Here is a 22501-nt window from a genome sequence, read left to right as displayed (position 1 = left end):
AATGCAAACAAACAGCATAGCAAAAAGCTGCGGTGCAAGCTTCGGGCATGTGAGAACACAAAGCAGCCATCTTATTGCTACTGCGCAAGTGCAAAGGTTTCCCACCAGAACTGCGAGTACGTCAGGTGACATGGGTATGACCAACGCATGCGCAGAAGAAATTCCCGCGTAGCAGCAGCCATTTTAATAGCAAGCATATTAGGTTTAGCAAACACATAGGCAAGCGTCTCTGGGACACCCAAATGTAAGAATAAAGGGGAAATTAATAAGACAAAGAGGTTGATTAATATTATTAGGGTTATTCGAGGTTCATGACAAGCAAGTCGCTATACGTGTGAATCCTTGCTCCATCAAGGGCACATAGCTAGAATTAGTAGAGAACAAATATTGGGGAAACATCTATTACAACACAGGCATTACATCGTAATGCCTTTACAACGCATCCATTACAACAAATTTGCCTTTACAACGCATGCTATTACAACGCATGCCATTACAATGCATATGCCATTACATCGCATGCTTTTACAATGAGAATTAAGATAAGTGCTTTAGGTAAATGCTTTAGGTAAGGTATGTTTTAATGTTTTAATTAATTTTTGATTCATTAATAATTTATTAAAAAAAATAAAAAAACATTTAAATGAGGTTTTGGGTAGGGAAATGTATTACCACCCTTAAATTAAAGTACTCAGGTCAATATGTTTTAATTACAATAGTTTTGTTTATTAATATTATTATTGTTAATTTAACAAACAAATTAATGTTTATGAATGTTTTCAGAGATTTACATCACTCATCCACTCTCACGGGATGCAAGAGAATTAGGGGTTTTGGGTGGGGGGGGGAGTGTATTAATACCCATGTATTCATTTTCATATCTGGATATTAATCAGTATTGATTTTAATATTACCTTTTAGTAAATTAAAAATAATTAAAAGTTACACCCATTTTCTGGGTCGGGTTGCTTGGGAATTAGGGGCTTTGGATGGGGGAGTGGATTAATACCCAGGTATTAATTTTAGTACCTGTGTATTAAGCAGTATTGATTGTAACATTAATTTTCAGTCCATGAAAAATATGTTATATTAATTCTTATGAGAGTGTGACACTAATCCTCTGGCACGGAATGCAAGGGGACTAGGGGGTTTCAGTGGGGGAGTGTATTACTACCTTGGTATTAATTTTCATACCTGGGTACTAATCGGTATTGATTTTAATATACATTTTTGTAAATTAAAAATAATTTAAATTCCGGCTATTAAAGGCCCACTCCCGCGTTAAAGGCCCAAGCCGAAGGCGACGGGGACTCGGTCTTTAATAGCCGGTATAGCCCTGCTATGTAGGGCTATAAGGCTATAAGAACATTCTGCCACCAGAGGGCAGAATGTTTTAACAAATAAAACAAAGGCATCTCGAAGCTCGAGCGTATTTAAATCCCCTCGATCTCCAGGAGGCCTTTGTAAAACATTGGAATGTTGCTCTGTGGCCTTTACCGGCCCGTAGAAGCATGGAGCACTCCATTGTCTACAATGGAGCGCCCAACATTCCAATGTCCTAATAATTCTTATGAGAGTGTGACATCCTCTGACACGGGATTAGGGGGGTTTCAGTGGGGGAGTGTATTACTACCCATGTATTAATTTTTATACCTGGGTATTAACCAGTATTGATTTTAATATTATTTTTTTAGGAAATTAAAAATAATATTAAAATGAATACTTATGGGGATGTTACACCGATCCTCTGGGAATTATAGGGGGTTGGGTTGGGGAGTATATTAATACCCAGGTATTAATTGTAATGCCTGGGTATTAAGCAGTATTAATTTTAATATCAATTTTTCGTAATGTGAAAATAATTGAAATGTTATGAGGGTGTGATACCCTTTCTCTGGCATAGAATGCATGGGAATTAGGGGTTCTGGGGGAGTGTATTAATACCCAAGTTTGAATTTTAGTACCTAGGCATTGATCTGTATTGCTTTAATGTTATTTTTTTGTAATTTAAAAGTAATTCAAATTAATCCTTATGAAGGTGTAACACCCATCCTCTGACATGGGATGCAAGGGAATTGGAGGTTTTGGGTGGGGGAGTGTAGTAATACTCAGGTCTTAATTTTTATACATGAATATTAATTACATTTAAGGAATAAAATACAATTAATGCATTTTCTAACATTTAAAATCAATAGTTTTGAGGGTTTACCACTTGCAATCTGGCAAAGGATGTTAGAGAAATAGGAGTTTTGTGTAAGGGTGTGTACTATTTTAAAAATCTCATTTATAAATGTTGGTAAGCATAAAATAAATTAATTAAACATTTAAAAATAGATAAACATGGATATATGTACACTAATACAAATTTATAAAAAATACGGTAAGTAATATAATAAGGAATAGGAATTTAACAGTATTTATTTTTAATGAAATATTTAAATAGGACACATAAAACTTAATAATAAGATGTATTCATTTAAAACAATATATAAAACAATATATAACTGATATAAAAATGAAAAAATAAAATAAATACGTTTCAATACATATTATTTATTAAAAATACAAACTTTTTCACAGAAGTACATTTACATTTTTATTTACATATTTTTCAAAAACATTTCCCATGCTTTTCCATTGCAGTCAATTAGAGATGACATTCCCGGTTGTGCGTCTGTTTCTACAGTCGGTGAATCGTCAGGGTCAAGATCGTAAGCAAAGAAGAGCTGCGCTCAGGTAAGACAAATTTTATTCATTAAAGAGCGATTGTTTGTGGCATACAGCCTGATTCATGTAGGTAAATTGCACTCGCAAAGGGCCAGATTCTGAGAATCTGGCCCTTTGCGAGTGCGATTTTTGCATTTGGTATTCATGATACCAAATGCAAAAATCGCTATGTAAGAATTCGCATATTTGCGTGGAATGGCATTTAAGGAATCCCTAATAGAGATTCCTCAAATGCTATTCATGACACAAAACAAAATAGCGATTTTGGACATTTGGGGCCGCTATTTACCGACAGGTCAGACCTGTCGGTAAATAGCAAAAACTCAGAAAAATGCTTTTAAAAGCATTTTTCAAAGTTGCATGTAGCACACACACATGTCCTTTGGACATGTGTGTGCGCAACACCTGTCCAAAAGTGCATTTTAGGGGTGCTACAGGGCGTCCTTTGGACACCCCTGGCACCCTTAAAATCGCTATCTTAGTTGCGAGTAGCAAATTGCTACTCGCAAATCCCCATTCATTCCTATGGGCCTCTTGGCCCATAGGAATGAATGGGGAGTATTTGCGAGTAGCAAATTGCTACTCGCAAATAAAGAACATGTAGGAATCGCTATTTAAGTAGCAATTCCTACATGAATGCCGTTTTGCGTGTCCTCAATAGCGAATCGCTATGATTCGCTATTAGGGACACGCAAAACGGCATGTACATGAATCAGGCTGATAGTTTATTGGAAGGAGAGAGGAGGGAGGTAGTTAGATATATTTTAGTATTTTGATGTTGTTTTAGAATGTTTTAACCACCATTTTAATTCCTATGCATCTAGCAGTTGCTAGGCCAACTTTGGGATGATTGCTTTGTTAACACTTTTGGCTTAAAAAATATATATGCAAAGAAAGATTAAGATTTGTTTTAAACCAAAGTGAAAAGAAAGCAATAATTATTTTACGTTTTTCCTGCGTCGCATTTTCAAAATAAAGTATAGGGTATTCGTGGATGTTTGACTATGTGGAAGTTTGAAGGACACAGAAGACATGGATGGCCGAATGGATGTTTTGGACAAATTGGAAGTTTTTCTTAAGGATTTTTACTTTATGCAGGAATTATACAGCATGTTAAAGTTAGAATTTTTTGTTTTTGTCAAACTTTTGCAAGGTTATGGATGGGTTTAAAACATATGGACTATGAATTGCAACAATGTTTTTTTTGTGTGTTTTTTTGCCAAAAATGCTACAATGTTCGGGATTTTCTTGGGTATACGTTTTCTTTAGTATACACAGCATATTTTGCAGCAGTTTGTTTGCTCTAAAATATGGCTACGCCAATCTATGTCCTTTTGATAATTTTGCACAGGATTTGGATTCCATCGTGGATTATGGATTTCATATTTTTGATTTTTGGTGTGTTCCAGACTCTTTCTAAACTGTTGAATGTTACTAAAAACCAAAGGACGAAGTGAGAAGATAACTTAAGGTAGGAAACCCAACATTTATAAAATTTGGAAAAATGATTTGAAAAATGCCAGTCTATTTTTTAAAAAAGAATTGCAAAGCAGGCAATTAAGATAGAATAGGCATTAGCGTTAGTTAGAAATGTAGTTTGTGTGCAATATTGTCTAGATAGTCTGAAGACACCATCAACGGAAAATGTTGAATTTGTCCCAATAGTCGCTCAGACATTTCTTTTTTTCCTTGGGAAATTAGTGGGTTCAGACTACCAGTCAATGATTGCTTAATTCTAATTTCATGGAAATATTGCTCCTTCTTCAAAATTTCCAAGAAATGATAAAAGTTTGGGTGAGGTTTTCCGGTTGATTGTTGAGGGAGTTGTGCCATCCCTCTATGGCATTATTAGTCTTTGCTCCTTCCTCTAAGCTGGTTGTGTAACAGTTCCATCCATTCACAGGAAACCTTGGGTTTTTCCTGCAACCCGACCTGCTTAGATGGCCAATCCATTTGTCCTCAAGGTAATTTAGTAGGGTACCCAATTTTTTTTCATTTGCAGTAAAATTATTAACTTCAGTAATTGCTGTGTAGTATACATCCACACAGTCAGGAGGAACAAAGCATATGGCAGTTTGTTTTTTTAATTCAAATTGCAGTTTACTATCTGATATGTAATCCTCAACTAAGGATGTTTTTAGGATTGTTCTCCAATACCTCTGTGAAAAGTGAAAAAAAATCATTGATTTTGGGTATCAAGATACATTTTGGTTATGGTCTTAATCATGAGTAATTCAAAATTAATTATCACTTTTTTAGGACTTTTATTCTGTGTTTTAGATGTTATCACTGTTAAAAATTCAGTGTAAGTAGAAGTTTGCTTATCAGGGAGTAAACTGTACACTAAGGGGTATATTCACAAGAACGAGTGCTAAATATCACCAAAAAAGGCTAACGCAACTTTACTCATCGCAGCCCATCACGGGAAAATAACCCTGTGTCAACGTGGAATTCACAACACGGAGGTACCATGTGATAGTCTATCGAAACTGCGGCCAATGTCCGCGATACAACCACCTTGATGGAGGTAAAAACACAAACCTCAATGTGAGAAAACCTACGATGGGTCAAAGCGCGATGAGGAAATCAGCGATAGGCAGCGCCAGGCCGGAAAAAACACTATAAAAGTAGGAAAAACGCACAAACACCAACCGACCAATGCCAGAGCACCATGGAGGCAGCCAGAGCAGGCACAGAGGACCAGCACAACCCCACAAGCACCCTGGACAACCAGCCCAGGACCTCAGGGACAGGGAAGGCCGAGGACAAGAAGACGAGGAAGAGGAAGTTCAGTCCGCAGGAGAACTGGATCATAGTCACTGACGTGATGAAACACCATTTACAACTGTTCGTTACCTCCAACGTGTCATTGGGCACCAAAAATGGAATATGGCGGGACATCATTGACAAGGTGAATGACGTCGGAGAGCACAGGAGGTCAATGGACGAGGTCAAGAGCCGATGTAATGACGTCCAGCGAAAGACCAAGTACAAAATCGCAGCCAACCAGAAGGCAGCAACGCAGACTGGAGTTGGGGGCCCAGCGCCACAGCTGGAGCTGGATGACATGGAGGAGCTGGTGTCGACAGTCATCAGTGTGGAGACTGTGGCTGGAGTCGGGGGAATGGACACTGCTCGACAGGACACAATACAACCGCAACAGGGTGAGTGACCACCAGGTCCTGGGGGGAATGGCGGGGATGGCCACGATGGCACACATGCACAAACAAGCACAGCACAGTGCACACTCACAATGACTCTGGGTCATGGCCAGATCTACAGACTTGCACAATGTACAATGTCATGCTGTCTGAATGTCAACATTTATCATGCAGCTACAGACATGTGGGCACATTGTAATACACTATCTCCCTTTCACATTGCAGAAGCACCGTCAACACCTTCTGCACAGCAGTCACAGCCACTCTTTGCTGATGACGAGGAGGACAACCCCAGCATCGACACCCAAGCCCTCCAAACAATCATTGACTACATCCGCAACTCACCTCCGGCATCAGGGCAGCCCAACTGCATCGAGTTGACCCCACCCACTACCCATACCACCCAGCAGGACACACCCACAGCCCCGGCTGTCTCCCAAGACCGCCAGGAACAACACATGGCCTTCCAATGCCGTGTGCTGGATGGCCAGAGGGAGGCGGCTGAGCAGGTGCGGGTGGGGTTCGACCTCATGGCTACCAAACTGAACACCATCCATGGGTGTCTAGGTCCCATCAGGGACCAGCTCCAGTCCCTAACGAACATCCACGGCCCGCTCCATGGTCTCCAACGAGCCCTGACTGACATCGGTGGAGTCATGACGCGGAGAGAAGAACACCTGTCCGCACAGAGTGGCTCCAGCGATCCCAGCCGTGAGCTGCCACAAATGCGGAGGCTCATGGAGGACAAGGTGCGGATGGAGGTGGAAAGGATGGCAGCCACTGCTGCACATCAGCAAAATGTAGCTGGGATGTACCATGCCATGCAGATTCTCATCATGGCATTGCTGTCACAAGGTGTGGCGATGTTGAATGCTGATGCCCCCACACCATCCACATTCCTGCCCCCTGGTGTGTCAGTGCCTCCCAGCGCAGCAGGCGTATCCACTCTGGCCCCTGATGTGTCAGTTGCACACAGTGCTGCAGCTGGTACTGCAGCATCCACAGGTGGGGCAGAGCACACATCCGAGGATGTGCATGGGATTCAGATCAGGAGGAGGCACCAGCATTCATTAATGTCACCTGGCCTGTTTCTGCTTGGTGCCGCACATGGCCCCATGACCATCCACTGACCCCGATGCACTCCTCTGCACTCACCTTGGACAGCGACATGGACTCCTATATCCTGTTTGATGACCACAGCGACCACACTGTGGACTGTATCCTTCCTCTCCCACAGTACTTGTCATCCCCGGATGGACTCTGGCTGGCACTCCGTTGGCCCATATTGTGTAGTGTGCTTGGCATTGCCCTGTACCGCTCCAGGTGCTGAACTCCACTGGATGTGCAATAAACATCCAGTAACACACTGCTGTGTTATGTCATTCATTAGTCAGGTATGAATTTGTGGATGAATGTAGGGACAGTGATTTCCCTGGCGACAATGATTCTCGTCTTGTGGCATGCCAGTCACAGGGTGCTACATTGCCTATTGTGTCTCGGGTGCTGTGGACACCACAATAGGGACACACGCATCAGTCACTTTCTTGTCCGGGCATGGACGGAACCACGCCCAGAGCGCATGAGTCATTGTTGCAAGCCCTGCGTTGGTCAGGCATACGCAAGGCCAGACCACTCAGCTTAAGCTCAGAGGAGGGGCCCCATTGCTACCCATCGCAGGGGTACTCACTTGTGATGTGCAGGTCACTGGTCTAGTTGTCAGCATGACACTGCCACTCCCTGAGGGCAGGTTTGCACGCACACCACACCCATTCTGCACATGCATCACAGGCCATGTGACTCCGCCAACATAAGGGTCAGACAACGTAACATTCCCCTCTTCCGGTGGTGACTGGATGATGGACGCTCCACGGTTCTCACTCAGAAAGGGCCCATAAGTTGTGGCGCATAGGGTTAGTATCAAAGAAATGGGCAACCCATTACACCCTTGAGGGCTCGCGCGCAGTGCTTAATTTGTAAAAAATGAAGTGCAGGTGCTCAAATGTTTGCCAGAGGCCACACCTACTTTTCCCTGGCTCCGCCCACTTCATCCACTGGCTCCACCCACTTACTATATTGGCTCCACCCACATTTTCACTGGTCTGGCCACCACCAGTAAATTAATGATAATTAAAAAAAACACGTAATCCTGCGCCTGCGGCCCCCGCCGCCCCCAGGCCCTGCCAGCCCTGCCTCGCCTCGCCTCACCTCACTCACCTGCCGCCTCAGCTGCCTGCCTTATTTCAAATTCGGCCGGCGCCGGCCTACCCCCAGGGCCAGGCCCCACCGCCCCAGGCCATCTTGTCCCTGCCTCCAGGGCAGCGCCAGCGCTGCTGTAGCAGTGGTAGGTAGAGTCGGTCGGTCGGGTCGACCAATCACAGTGTTAAAAAACCCGACTCACTGGTCTGGCCACCACCAGTAAATTAATCACGCTCACTTCACGCCACGGACCACGGTTCAATAGGCTGGAGCATGTGATTTTTAACAATCGAGAACAACACTCCTCACAAAGTGTACAACATCACACCTGAATAAAGCTGTTTGTGGCTGCATCCCAAAGCATGTTTGATGAGAGAGTGAAAATTGGAGCATCCATGGGCTTTCTACCAGCTGTTGTCTGACAATTCCAATTCCTGACAGGTAGCAAGTTGTGCCGTTGGATGAAGGGAATCTTAAACAGTTCAGATGTGCTCTCGGGAGGCCGCCTGCTTACCCTAATCACTTTGAAGAATCAACGGTATGCCTTGCAAGATACATAAACTCACCACACATGTCTCGCTATTTGTTTATGGACTTTAAGAATGCTGGTCTATAAAGACAAACGGATCGAAATATCAATGCGGGTATAATGTATAATTTTGCATATAAGCGTTGAGACTAACAATATACACCAATGAAAATATGCATAATTATTTGTACTTTGTGTTACTCAAGAGTATTCAAATCTGCATTTACTCACGAAACAATTAAAGTATATTTATTTCTAGCTTACAAAAGAGCATAACGAGGAAGGAAAACTAAAATCTAATTTACATTAGCGATAAGTTTTGAAGCTGGCAGTGTTAATCATAAACATTCCATATTTTTCATCGACCAAATTTCAGCATGTGGGAAAAATAATCCTGTATTTTGGCTCCATAAGAATCAGTGTTGGCAAGATTCAGTACGTAATTTCCTAGCTGGTGTCTTCTTTCAGTCAGCATGAATGTAGCTTCTCTAGTGCCATTTTTTAAATTCGAGCCATTAGTATAATCTATAATAAGGGCGTCAGAGCACGAGTGCCTCCGCTCTCATGTTATCCCTCGTTTATGCTCTACCTGCATTATTTTTGTCTTATTTAATTTTGTTAAAAGACACATTAAGTTTATGAAACTCTCCAACAGTGAAATGCTGCGTTCCTCTGGGCTAGCTCTGAGATTTCTAGAGACATGCACATTTTCGCAAAGATATGAGGATTTAAATAAGCAATCTCACCCCACTGCCAGGCCTCTGGCCCTGCCCTGCCTCGCTCGCCTCGCACCCAGGTCGCCCTCACCTGCTGAGCAGTGACTGTGAGCACTCGCAGGGGTTATATCCAGGCTGTTTGTGTTGGCAGTGGCAGGGGTTTCTACAGGGGGCAGGGGTTACATCCATGCAGTTTGTGCAGACAGTAGCATTAGGGTCAATGGGGAGTGGGGATTACATCCATGCAGTTTGTGTTGGTAGGAGCAGGGATTTCTAGAGGGGGTTACATCCATGCAGTTTGTTTTGGTAGCGACAGGGGTTCCTACGGGGGAGAGGGGGAAAGGAGTTACATCCATGCAGTTTGTGCAGGCAGTAGCATGAGTTTAAATAGGGGAATGGGGATTGCATCCATGCAGTTTGTGTTGGTAGTAGCAGGGGTTTCTAGGGGGGTGTTGGCTGTGGGATGCCGCCGCTGGTCGACTCACGGCTCCTACGAGGGGGGGGTGGGGGCATCAGTGGCTTATCTGAGGCAGCAGGTCTCAGCGCTCCTAATTACATTGCCTTTTTAATCAATGCCCGAAGCGGTTCCAGACACTAGGTCATAGCAAGGGGGTGGGGGAGGAGTGGGGGTGGAGGAGCAGGTGGGGGTGGGGGGGGAGGCCAGGGGTGCCTTCTATGCCAGTCTGTACCGGGTGTCATGCACCACGAGGGCTACCTGTGCTGCCACAGAGATATACCCGTCACGCACACCCCTGCAGTGTTTTTCTTGGTAATATCGCACTAGCAGCTTATTTATTGAAGGCATTGCAGCATTTGTATGGCGCTTTCTTACCACTAAAGAGGCTCCGCAGTCGCCGGCCGCTCCCAACTCCGAGTCGAGTCTCAGTCCCCGACTCCCCCACCAGCAACTTTGGAGTTTGGGCGGGCGAGGGAAGAGGTGCGGAGTGCGGACGTGCGGTTATGCAGGGGCGGGCAGCAGAGAAAATGCGCGTGCAATGCATTTGCATGCAATCTGCGCACGCGTCACTTCCTCTGGCGCGCACAGCCCCAACCCCCGCAGCAAAGCCCTGCCCAGTGCCTGCCCCTGGCCCCTGCAAGGCTGTAACAAAAGTTACAATTTACAACGGCAAGTCCCGGACTCTCCCGCCCAGGCGGCGCCCACTGGGGCCCTGATCCGCGCCGCGCCTGGGGAAGTGGAATTAATTTGTTCTTCTGAATCTTACTTCTTTTCTTTAAGTAACTCAGTGCCACTGCCTGACAGTAATACACAGCAACGCCACACTCTGTGCCTGCCAGAGAGTCATCACCACGCACCAGTCAGTGCGCACGCAGACAGAGACAGCCACGAGTCTAAAAAATGAAAATGAGGCAGAGAACAGGTGCACTTTAATGCCGAGTGATAGACCCGGCCCCCATAATTAAGTGCCGGTGCTGAGCACCGGCAAGCTCCGGCTCAAATTAAGCCCTGCTCGCGCGAAAAGTATAGCAGGGTAAAAGTACCTTCAAGGGATTTTCTATTTATGTTAATTTTGAGCTGATAATGATATTTGGTGACCACTCTGAATTTGGGTCAATTGTGCAAGAATGCAACAACAATTTATAGTGAATGATTAATTGTTGTTGCTGCATGATGTGGAAGGTGCCATGTCAGTGGGCCCCAGGCTTCTGGCTTGCAGCGGCATGTGGTGGGACATATTTTCCAGACGCCGGTGGCGGAAGGTGAGCGTGAGGCCTGTGTGTGCAGGGGCAGGCATGTACCGATGGGTGGCGGGAGGGGCTGGGGTGCCTTTGCCTGGGTGCGCAGGGGCGGGCATTTTTTGACGGGTGGTGGGAGGGGCTGGGTGCCTCTGCCTGGGTGCGCAGGGGCGGGCAGACGATGATGTCTTGTGCAAATGTTTGTACTGTGCATTTCATGTATACGGACTCTGTTTCAGATGTGTGACCTGGTGTACTGCAATACATACTGGCACGTGGTTGGAGACACAACAGTGGCAGCAGGTGACCAGTGTGGCCTGGGTGCGCAGGGGCGGCACTCTCTCTCTCTCTCTCCTCATCTCTTCTCTCTCTCTCTCACCCTCTCTTTCCGTCTATCTCTCTCTCTCCCTCTCTTCTCTCTCTCTCTCTCTCCCTTTTTTCCTCCATCTCTTCTTTGCTCTCTCTCTGTCCCTTGATGTGCGCAGGGCACATCTTCTCATCATGATTTTTGTCTTGCAGGCTGTGGCCTACAGATTGTCCGGACGGGACCCGCCATGTGTCTTCATTTCTGTTCAGTGTTTATTTTAATACATTTTCATTTGTTGCTTTGAAAGTAAATGTGTGCCGTTCATTTTTGTTCGGGGATGGGGGTGCCGGTGAGGGGTGTCCTGGGGGTGGTGGCGGTGGATGTTGTGGACCTCTTGTGGCTCTGAACTGCACGATTGTTGGCTCCATGGTATCTGTTGTTCTTCAGGTGTGGCTCTGGGCTTGGCTCCCATTTGTGGTGCAGGCTGTGGTCCGAATTTACACCAGGTCAGAGCAGGTGTTAATTTCCTGCTGCTAACGCACCTTAATGCATGTTTTGTGATCTTATCGTGGGATCTGGCTGGTTGTTGTAAATGTTGCGGAGTGGTGTTTTCGCTGCTTTTGGCACGGGAACACCTACTCTGCATCTCATTAGCGATAGTTGCCGTGGTCATCTGTGGCAATGTTTCTTGCTGCTGCTATCGCAGGTAAACTGGTGCTATGGGCTGTTTGCACCAGCTTGTGAATCGGACAATGTTTTTATCGTGAGTTTGTCTGAAGTGCCATTAACTCGGCGATAGCGCCTCGTGAATATGCCCCTAAGGATTCTACAGTGTTTATTAATGTAGGTGTGAATAGTGTATATTTGGGTGAATGAATAGGGTGTGGATTTAAACGTCCCATCCATCATCCAAATATCACTAGTCTCAAATTTAACAAGGTTATGGGCTGCGCTAAAGATTAGTATCCTTTTCTTAGGGTTTTAGCAAGAAAGGTTTCATCAGTAACTGTAACAGTTCAGGAGGAATGCTAATATCAGAGTATTGGGTTGTTATATGTTGGGGGTTACTTGCCTGTTTTTTCTTCTGGGTAATTCTGTGCTAAATTGGAATTGTGGGCATTCAACTTGCTACATGCATAGGAATGTGTTGGGATACGTCCCTCAAAACTGCATCACAGGTTTCATTGGAGGTGGATGCAAGTTCTTTCAATTGGTCTATTCTTTCTTTAACTTCGATCTCCATTGCAGAGGCAGTGTGGCAATGCTCTGTGGTCCTTTCAACAGTGTCACCAAGAGTAATCGCTCTGCCATTGCAAGGGTACAAGAAATACACCTCCAATGTCTCCTGGGTTCAGTTAATCTTTCCTTACATTAAAGGTAGTCTCTGTGCTTTAAGAGTCAATTTCCTCTTTGGGACTTCGCATAGTTGGAGTGTCTTCCTGATGCCATAATGTGTTTTGTCTGTTAAAGAGGAGAGATAATTAGTTTTTGTATTATGTTTTTAATGAGCTTTTAATCTGTAATGAAAAAGTTGTTATTTTCACATCTTTGACTATTGACATTTCTAAAAACACGTTTTCAAGTTTAATCCTGTTATCATGTGCTTTTGTTATTTGATATTTTTAATGATTGTACTCTGTAAAAAAACTGGTTAATAGTTATTTGTTTGTCTATTGTCTTTTGTGAGACCATGTTGTTTTATAAGCGGATTGATTTTGTCACCTGGGATTTTCTATTTTGGTTTCTAGTAGAGAGGTGTGGAGCAGTCGCCACACTGGCTGACTCTGGAGCAAGGTGCTCATAATTTGATCCCTGGCAGCAGCTCAGCTCAGAACCCTGTGACTCTGGGCAATAGCTCACCTAATCTCCCAGACGGCCCCCAGTGCCTTGAGACCCCTAACGGTGATTAGTTTGTGCTTTACAAATACAGATACAGATAGTTGATTCCTATGAAGAAAAAATAATAGAAATTTCAAATAGTTACAGTAGTTTGACTGATCTTAGTTAGGTTCCTTTGTTTGCTTCTTTGCCCTTTTGCTGGTATGGATTGTTCTCTTAAAGTGTTTTTGCTGTGTTTTTGGTTTTTCCTTCTGGGTGATGTTGGATTGGTCTAAAAGCAAAAGTGGATTTTTACGGATTGTTGTTTGTATTGCTTTTTGCTTTAAAATAAGAAATCTTTTGTCTAATTTTGGTTGCAACATTACTCTTTTTTTTTTTACCTGTGAAAGGACTTCTGGTTGTTGAAGAACTGCTTGTGATAATGGTTTGTGGTCCAGTTGATGCTTTTGATTCGATTTGTTTTTAATATTTACCTTCCTTGAGGTAAGCACCGTGCAGAGTTAGAATAGTAATTTTGCCTCAGACTACTGGCCAGTATCCTTCGCAAGATATATTATGTATTTCAAAATCTAAACATAAAAAAACTAGGGTTATAAAAATACTTTAGCATCAATCCATCAATCAATCAGACATTTGTAAAGCGCAGTACTCACCCGTGAGTGTCTCAAGGCGCTGAAAGGGGGGAGCTGCTACTGTTCAAACAACCAGGTCTTGAGGTTTCTCCTGAAGGTCAGCAGGTCTTGGGTCTGTCGTAGGTAGATGGGGAGGGTGTTCCATGTCTTGGCGGCGAGGTGCGAGAAGGATCTGCCACTGGTGGTCTTTCGGTGGATTAGTGGAATGGTGGCAAGGGCCTGGTCCGCGGAGCGGAGCTGGCGGTTAGGAGTGTAGAAGGTTAGTCGTTTGTTGAGGTATGCTGGTCCGGCGTCATGGAGTGCTTTGTGAGCGTGGGTGAGGAGCTTGAAGGTAATCCTCTTGTTGATGGGGAGCCAGTGCAGGTCCCTCAGGTGGGCAGTGATGTGGCTGTGGCGGGGGAGGTAGAGGATGAGGCATGCAAAGTTGTTTTGTATGCGTTGGAGTCTCTTCTGAAGTTTGGTTGTGGTTCCCGTATAGAGGGCGTTGCCGTAGTCCAGCCTGCTGGTGATGTGGGCCTGGGTGACCGTCCTTCTGGTTCCGGTGGGGATCCATCTGAAGATCTTACAAAGCATGCGGAGTGTGTTGAAGCAGGAGGAAGCGACGGCGTTGACTTGCTGGGTCATAGATAGTGATGAGTCCAAGATGAACCCCGGTCAGTGGGTGTTGGTGCAGCTCCCAGCGAGGCTGGCCACCAGGAGACGTCCCAGGCAGAAGGGGTGGAGCCAAGGATGAGGACCTCCGTCTTGTCCGAGTTTAGTTTCAGGTGACTGTTCTTCATCCATTCGGCGACGGCCTTCATTCCTTCGTGGAAGTTGGTTTTGGCGGCGGTGGGGTCTTTGGTGAGGGAGAGGATCTGCTGGGTGTCGTCGGCATATGAGATGATGTTGAGGTTGTGCAATTGGACGATGTAGCTGAGTGGTGTCATGTAGATGTTGGAGAGGGTCAGGCTGAAGGATGATCCCTGGGGTACGCCGCAGGTGATCTTAGTGGCTTCAGATCAGAATGGAGGGAGGCGGACTCTCTGGGTGGGTTCTGTCGGTGAGGAAGGAGGTGATCCAGTCCAGGACTTTGTCGCGGATCCCTGCATTGTGGAGGCGTGTGCGTAGGGTGTGGTGGCAGATGGTGTCGAAGGCGGCCGATAGGTCTAGGAGGATGAGGGGTGCAGTTTCACCGTTGTCCAGCAGGGTCCTGATGTCGTCAGTGGCGGCGATGAGGGTGTTTTCGGTGCTGTGGTTGCTGCGGAAACCGGACTGGGATGAGTCCAGGGTGTTGTTCTCTTTGAGGAATCGATTCAGTTGTCTGTTGACGATCTTCTCGATGACTTTTGCCGGGAATGGTAGCAGGGAAATGGTCCGGAAGTACACAAAAGAGTGGGGAAGTGAACGGTCGGCACTCCACCATACCCATAACCAAATGAAACTCAGAACATCAATCATTTTTACACAGACTGCCCAAATTAGATGACCAGCATCAAACCATTGTTTTTCACTATGTCCATGAATATATTTATTGACTTGCACTTGATCTTTAGGGATAATTTCTTGAGAAAAGAGAAAATATGCAGGAAGACGATCAGCATTTTTGGTGTGTCCAGGGAAGCATAAATTCCTAGCTGCAACTTTTCACCTGATGTTATCCTTGATATGATGTTGTAGACTAGAAGCGGGAGTTCCATTACTTACAACCCTCTCCTAGGCCTTCTCTACACATGAAAAAATACTGGCTGCACATTTTAAGAGAGTCAATGGGTACAAAGTGGGCATTTATCAAGCTAGCCACTTATGGTGCTTGCATCAGGTACTGAGATGTATTACCAGAGAAGGACAACGTTGCCCATTACTGTCTGGTATAGGTGTAATCAATTGTACCCATGAGACACATTATTCACCATGCCAATGGGAACACTATTTCCACAATAGACACCACTGGCACTCAATCAAAATACAAGAAATCTGTGGTCTCACAGGCTGCTTCACCGATGTGTATGCTTCCTTTCTCAATTGCCCACTCGAAAGTTACATTTTGCATCAGTTACTTCTTACATGCCAGTTAGTTTCTGTGGAATTTGGTGACATGTGACTACTAGAAAAGTGTAATTGACCCACACTGGCACTGCATAGGTTACTTGTGAAAGGCACCACTAACATAGTGTGTCATAACTTCACTCTATCACAACACCGGACCATGACATTAACATTCTTAGCATGCAAATATAGAATGTGAAAAATGAAGACAGCATACCTACTTTTTAAAAAGGTACCATATGTCTTTGTTAGGTGATGTTGGGTGTGTCCACTCCTCCAATCTTGTGACCCCTTATGACATCAGCCACAAAGTTTCAGCAGAGGTACAGCAGAACACATACTCAAACCATCATTGAGTGCACTTTTACCATTTTCAAGTAGCGCACCAGATATCTTGACCATACTGGGGAATGTCCAGTACTTTCCAGAAGTAGTATGAAGCTTACATGGCAACTTTACGGCTAATCATAACACAGAATGGCACAGTAGTCTCATAAATAGTCAACCATAAATTTCTCATGCTTTTGAATGATTCGGTCTACTTGTCTTACTTCCTGGCTTTAGGTTTGAGCATTTTTAGAAATTGGATGAGATGGTCTCACCCACGTAAGGGAGCATGCTTATTCACCAGCCGCCTCAGCCCACCCTGTTAAGATAGTATTACCAGGGCAGACTCGATTTCAAGTGGGTCTATCTTGAGGGATTTCTTAGAAATTATCTATTCTGTATAACTTTCTAGGGATCCAGTTTATTTCTGCTAAAACTACCTCAGGGCAAACCACAAAGGATACTTTATTAGGTGGTACCCAGGGTATACTTAAAAATACTAAAAAAGTATCCTTAAAGGACGTTGTTGGGTACTATGACCATTACGTACCTCTGTTTTGCCAACATGTTTCTGCCCATAGGTAGCCTAACCTGGTTGTAGTCATTTGCCAGGTCTGGTATAGGGATCCCTTGTCTATGCTATGTGATAACATATACAGAAACAAAGGAGAGGTCTTACCTCCCCTCTAGTGTCTCACTTGGTCTGTAGGAGTAAACATTTAAAAAGAATGTAGTAAGGAAGTGACGCACGTGACACTGCACACAAAACCACAAACTATATGCTGAACTAGTGTGCATGCGCAAGTGCCAACAAACACATGCTTTCGTTCAGTGCTGCTTCAGCTATCTTACCTAATAGACCTGGGCCACATGGTCTGTTCAGGAGTGGGCAACTCCTGTAGTCACACACTACAGGATATATGTTTCAAAGAGTTTCACAATAAAATACTTTTTCATGTGTGTCACTACTTTATGACATTCTTTTTCAATGTTTACCGCAACAGACTACGTCTGTGCGGTAAACATTGTCTACCTTAAGTTCCTAATGTTTTTACCCTCTACCAGGTAAAATAACCTTGAGACTCTCGTGGGGAGGTAGGTCCTCTCCTTAATTTCTGTACATGTTATCACCTGGAATAGGAATCACTACAACAGCCCTGACAAATTCCTGAGACCAGGTTAGGCTACCAATGAGCAGAAACATGTTGGCACAACAGAGGAACGTAATGGTCATAGTACCCAACGACATCCTCTGACGATACTTTCTTTAGTATTTGTAGATATACCCTCTTGGGTAAAACCTAATAAAGTGTCCTTTGTGGTTTACCCTGCGGTATTTTTTAGCAGAAATAAGCTGGATCCCCAGAAAATAATCTAAAATTAATACTCTCTGAGATCACCTTCAAGATAGCCCCACTTGAGGTTGAGTCCTGATAGAACAATCTTAGCAGGGTGGGGTGAGGTGACCTATGATGAAGCAAGCATGCCACATTACATGAGTAAGACCCCCTCATCCATTTTCCAAGAAATACTCAGACTTAGAGCCATGAAGTAGGACAGGTAGACAGAATCATACAAAGGCACAAGAAACATATGACTGCCTACTCAGGAGACTACCAAGCCAATCTATGTTCTGATTTATCCCTAGAGGCAGACATGGCGTCCATTTAGCCTCTTTACTCTCCCTGTGTGATTAAGAGACTTTAGGGATAAACCACAGCTGCATCTGGGTGTCACGGCCGGGATTCAGTAGCATTGAGGATATCAAGGCCAATTGCTCCCCCCATGGATCAGCTTACCCCTGAAGGTATCTAAAGGTCCGTGAAGAGTACGGATGTGTAAGGGGAAAGGGTTAAAGGGGAGGGAGAAAGAAAGAGACATTTATCCAGGTTGGATGGTCATGGCATAATGGCTTTGACCAAACACCAAGGGGTCTGTAATTCTGCTCTTAAAGGAAAGATAACACAAATCTGTGAAAAGAGAATACTTTAAAGGGAAACAAATAAAGTTATTTCAAGAATAGGATGTGGACTTACCTGGTGTAGAAGGCAGGTCACATTACAACAAAAAGGTTGGACACTGTTCCAAAGATAGGGTCCAAAGATTGACCCATATGTCTTGTAAAAAAGATAATCGGAAAAAGAGGGAGTCCTAGTTTGGACGGACCCACCCCAAGGGGGAAAGCACATGACTTGCCTCTTGTTGCACTCACACACCCCGAAGGGTGTCATGCTTCATCATCGGGCTATGCTCCCCGTTGGGCCGGCGCTGCAGTTCCCAACGGGCCCGCCGAAGGGTCACTTTCTCAGAGATCTTTTAAGGCATGCCGGATGGTGCATGAGGGTGTGTGGGGTGTGGGTCCTTCGTGAGGGTAGCTAGAATATGTGAAAAGTGAATTAAAAATGACTGGGGATGATATAGATTTAGTAACCCTCCTGCCACAATAAAACTTTGGTTTAGAGTATCAAATCAAATTCTGCTTGATGTGCAAACTTATCTCAAGGTGCAGACCAAGACAAAACTGAGACACCAAATTACTTAGATTTCCTTGCATGGGGTTCTCAATGCCACTATGCTGATGAAAGACTTGCATCAGTTTTTCATAATAGGCATTCACTGACTCATGGACAGATTTTCAAACAATCAATCTCTTTCTAGGGAACCTTCATTTTTAAAAAGTTCCTCACCCATGAAACATTTCAATTACCATAGTAGACAGAGCATGTGTCTGGGCCTCTCACTGTGGTTCTACATTGGGCCTCTGACCAGGCACTTGACACACTGCCCACCAATCATTGGGGACCACATTGTCAAAGAAAGTGTCCAAATATTCCCAAAATACTTTTGAAATCTTCATAAATCTACCAACCTGTGTATATTAAACATTAGAGTTCTCTCCTATCTTTGGAAAGTGATTCTAAAATTTTAAAAGAGCATCATGGATCTAAGGCACATGCACAAATGCTCCTCCATGCACCTCTCTCAGTGGGTAGGCCTTTAACTTGGAATCAATCCTACTCCCATCTCCACCCTTCCCTTTTTTGTCATCTTCCTTTTTTTCTGATCCCATCTATCTCTAAACCATTGTGCATTGCTCCACAATTGAATTGTTTTCTAACTAATTCCTTGAAATTCAGTTTTAAATCTGGAATTTGCATGTTCTTAAGTGTAACTTGAGTCTTGAACATTCTAAAATTCTTTCTTGCGGTTACACTTTTAGAGAGATCAATCCCAAATTCTGTGGCATATGTCAAACAGGCATGCTTAATCGCTTCCTTGCAAAGAAGCAAAAATGATTCTTCATTCTACCCATCTATGAACCCCAACTCAAGAGTTTCTTTGATAATTTCCTCCAACTCTACCTTCACCCTTACCACATCTAGCACTTAAAGGGGTGTCAATCTCTGGTCATCGTGACTCTGGGTTATCAATCCCCACAGTGAGCACGCTCACAATAGGAGTTACCCATGTTGGGGGTCTAGCTCCCATCCCCGCAAAAATATCAATCCCAGATAAGACAGTGGATGATGTTCCCAGAGGTGTGGAAGGTGTTGCTGCAACAGTGGGATTTTTTGGGGACACTATTGGTGGAGCTGGCAATGGAACCAGTTGTCCTAGCTGAGGAGCAGGAAGTGGAATGAGTGGCATTATCTGTGAAGTCGGGAGCGGAATGGGTGCTAATTGTGGACTTGGAAGTAAAACAGGTGCTAACTGTGGAGGTGGAAGGTACCAAGTACTCCCCCATCGAGGAAGCCCTGATCAACAGGCGCACTAGGGCCTGTATCTGCAAGTGGTGATAGTCCCACAGGTGGTTGATTTTCTCCAGATTTTTGAACTAAGTTTATATTGAAGTGGTTGAGAGGATGACAAATCCTCCAAGAATTCATCACTAGAATCAGTGTCACTATTCTCACCTTTCTTTGTTTCAGCCTCACCCCTCTTGTGCCTACTTTCCCCTTGTTCTTCCACTGGCAAGTGAAGGGCACATCCAAACTCCCCCAATCATATCTCTCCTCCACACCGGCTGTTCTGCATCCGACTTCACATCCATCCAACCACGAAATTTCGTTTAAGCCTTTGTATTATATTTTTCCTTCTCTTTTATAAGTTCTGCCTGCTACAAGGGATTCAATGCTTCATATTCGTGCTGGTCTTGGTCAGGGTTTCATCTCATGCAACACTCTCCTCAAGCTCTCAACAATGTTTAAATATAAGAAACCATATAGAAGAGACTGCAAGGCACCTTCGTTTGCAGTGATCTTATTCCTTAGTTTAAGCCAGATACTTGCATGTAAACCTACCTGGGTTGTCATGTATTGCACAGATGTACCCCCAGGATGGTCTTCCTTGCCTTTACGGACCAGTATTCTCACATCATCTCTAAGCAACGCTCTCAATTTTGTTTAAAATATCATCTTGTTTCTATGGGTGGCACAACACAAAATGTAATCATTTCAGTTGAAATACCCAGCAGGTCTCCACAAATCTATACTCAGCTACACTAACTTAAAATCGCAGTGCAACACCACGGAACTGTCCACTCAAAGCACGGCACCGTCTGACTTACTGGTAAGACTGCATCACAAGCAGTTTGAGTGCTCAACTAAATTTATGACTGAAAGCAGGACAAGGGGTTATGAGCTGTACGTTAATGAACACTCATAAATCCCGTATATAGTAAGATGTATAGGGGCAGGGGTCTCTCTCCACGAAATTTGCTATCAACTTTTCGAGCACTACATTCTCCAGGCAATCATTGGCCACATGGAAAGTCCCATAGGAAATGACTAGTGAACCATAAGCACACTCTAAAATCGAAATTTTCTGTGAAATTTGCAATTAGGCCCTACTTACAAGTGAGAGTCATAATTTTGACTCTTGCTCAAAACCCTGTTTTTACAGTGGAATCAGAATTAAACATATAGAGATTAATGAGACTATCAAAAATTTCAAAATACAACATCCTTTTATTTAGTAAACCTTGTCAAGTGATCAGTAAATACATGTGTTTTATTTAGGTTTGACCAGTTTCTCGTCTTTGCATGTCTTTTTTTCACACATGCTGGCGTCATAATCATACAATGTAGTACATGCGTTTTAGAGTTGTGTTGGCAGGAAACTAAGGGCCACATGTATCAATTTTGGAAACAGCAATTACTTAATTACGATGCTCTGCGAATTGCAATGAGGTCATCGCTTTTCCTAATGAATGAAACACCATGAGTTTCATATAGCGATTTCTAGTTGGTTGCAAATGTAATTCCCTCCTGATATTATTGAGGTAGGTTGCAATTCGCGGCCCATTGGGAATCACTAAAATCACGGGGATGGTGGCTGCAGACCCCATGTCCAATTTTTTTTTTAATGCGCCATTTTTCCTTGAAGGGAAACAGGTTGCATTTAAAGAAGAACATTTCTTCTTTACCTTTTTTAGGTGAGGCAGTAGTCCGGGGGACCACTGCATGCTCTAGAAAAACATTTTCGCTACCATTCCCAAAAGGGAAGGCGTCCTTGGGGATCTCCTCCCATTTGCATATGGGTTACCACCTTCTTGAAACAGGTGGTAAAATGCCAATGTTATGCGACCGCATTTCGGTCACAAAACATATTTACATACCCCTGCGATTCGGTATTAGGAAGGTACACCCTAAACACACCCCTTCCTAATACAGAATCGGTAACCCACTTTGCGAATCGGTCACCGAATCGCAAAATAGGGTTTGGTACATAGAAAAAACCTTTTTTCTAGTCGCAAACAGGCCGATTCTGTGAATTGGGCCATTTGCGACCTTAAAAAAGTACATACATGTGGCCCTAAAAGTGCAGCTGAGAAGTCAGAATTATCGTTTCTTTATACAACTCGGCTAGTAGACAAACCATCTATGAACCAAACCTGCAAATTCCACATGCTCTTCTATATACATCAAGAAACTGGACTGCTAAAAGTCAGAACCTTTCTCGAATCAGATCATAGCTATTCTGTCAACTTGCAAAGGATAAGATCAAGTTTTGTGGCGGCCGTTTGTTCCTAAATATAATAACTTTGCCTCACACATCAAAATATCAACAAGCTGCAGCTTGCAAGACTGTAATGGTATCTCAACAGACAAAAAGGGAACAGTTTTCGTAATGTAAAAACAAATTAAGGTGGCATTCCATTGAAATTCAAGACATAAAAAATGATAATTTTATGTTATTATGACATGTAATCTTTCTATAAAGTAAGACACCTTAATTGAGTGGATGCTGGTAAGCAGTTACAATATACTATGTATAGGATTACTGCTTTGGGGTACACGGCCTTTTTATTATCACAAAAAATACGTCACATGCCACTTCATCATATA

Source organism: Lissotriton helveticus, chromosome 2_1, assembly GCF_964261635.1.
Source record: "Lissotriton helveticus chromosome 2_1, aLisHel1.1, whole genome shotgun sequence".
Taxonomy (NCBI): Eukaryota; Metazoa; Chordata; class Amphibia; order Caudata; family Salamandridae; genus Lissotriton; species Lissotriton helveticus.
Note: the sequence above shows the minus strand (reverse complement) of the source record.